Below are 1,636 nucleotides of genomic sequence, written 5' to 3'. Positions count from 1 at the left end.
AAAAAAAAAAAAACTATTTTTCTAAGAAAAATGTTGTTTTCGGTTTTCCGCAATAACAGCATGCACGAAAATTAACTCCGTTATTGACGGAAACTAGGTGATCATGTTTTGGATATAACTTGACTCATGCCATTCTAATTGCATAGAAGAATGGATCCTTTAATTTATTTTTTAATTGATTTTGTAAGTGTGATTTCACATCATAAAAATTTAAGTGGGACTAAAAATTAGTGAATAATTTTTAATGTAAAAATAAGTAAAAAATCAAATTAAAAAGAGAAATCAAGAGATCGAACAAAGTATTCCAGGTATAGATCAGATTCTTTATTTTTTTTTAAGACAAACTGTCTTTATTATAAAACATACAATTAACGTTTATTATTTTATATTCTAATCTAAATATTTCCATACAGGAAATATGACAATATCTTTCTGCCTTCACTATCCTTCATATTTTAAAACAAAAAGAAACACTAACAAAAAAAAACCACCATCTCCAATTCATCAACGATCATGAACCAATCCGATCCTGTTAACAAGGAGGAAAGACGTTGCATATAGTTATCAACCAGAAAATATAATAAAATTCAATGTATAATAACAAGAAAAAGAAATTGTTGCGATGTGTTATGTCTGAACTTACATGCAGTTATTTTTATGTAAAGTTAACACGTAAGAATCATCAAATAATTTGATAAATTTAAATAAAAGTAAAAATTTAAGTGTAGTCAATTTCATGTGAAATTGATAGTTGAAAATGTTAAATGATTTGACTGATTTAACTAAATTTTTATCTAACGATTTTTAATTATTAACTTCACATAAAGTTAATTACACCTGAATTTTCACCTTAAATAAATTATCATTTAACAATTTTTAATTATCAAACTTCAGGTGAAAAGCTGTATTTTTTATTCACATTTAACCTGAATTTCGCAATATATATATAAGAATTTGGTGAAAACTCAGGTGAAGTCGACTTCACGTGAAGTTAATATCTGAGAGTCTTTAAATGAAAATTTAGTCAAATCAGTCAAATTATTTAATGGCTTTCAGATATCAACGTCTTTAAATGAAAATTTAGTCAAATCAGTCAAATTATTTAATGACTTTCAAATATCAAGAAGTCGACTGCACCTGAATTTCCGCCTAAGAATTTTTGCGTTCCATGAAATAAAAAGAAAGCACGAGATCTGACCGGTGAATGAAGGATGGATCAGTGGGTGGTGGCGGCGGCACTGCCATGTTCCTTGGCGTGCTTCTCGTGCTCGAGGTGGCGGAGTTCAAAGGGGAGTTCGACAAAGTAGGACAAAATCATGCCACCGAAGCAAACGTCGTAGAGAGGCACCGGCGAACTTGTTTCTATGTATTTTTCGTAGTACCTTTCCAAAGCTCTCTCTATCAACCCTTTTCCGTTCTTTAACGGCCCCGTTCTCGTCATTCTCACAACCTTTTTCTTCGATTATTCTTCGATCTATGCAAATACACAATGATCGCATACACACATACATCCATCAAATGAAAAACTCAATAAAGCCTTCTATTCAATTCTCATCCCGAATAACCTGCGTCACCCCACATTTTTTTCATTCTAATTATATACTCATACATTAATAAAAATATCTATTTTTTATAT

General features: G+C 30.3%; 1 long non-coding RNA gene across 1 annotated transcript; it reads right to left on the bottom strand.

Annotated features, from left to right (window-relative positions):
- LOC110263513 lies at positions 491-1,581 on the bottom strand. Its single transcript, XR_002349318.1, has 2 exons — positions 1,199-1,581; positions 491-529 (listed from the first exon to the last, which is right to left on the bottom strand). It is a non-coding gene; the product is annotated as an uncharacterized LOC110263513 (long non-coding RNA).

The sequence above is a fragment of the Arachis ipaensis genome, chromosome B01, assembly GCF_000816755.2.
Source record: "Arachis ipaensis cultivar K30076 chromosome B01, Araip1.1, whole genome shotgun sequence".
NCBI classification, from domain to species: domain Eukaryota; kingdom Viridiplantae; phylum Streptophyta; class Magnoliopsida; order Fabales; family Fabaceae; genus Arachis; species Arachis ipaensis.
This window is presented reverse-complemented; position numbering and strand designations above follow the sequence as displayed.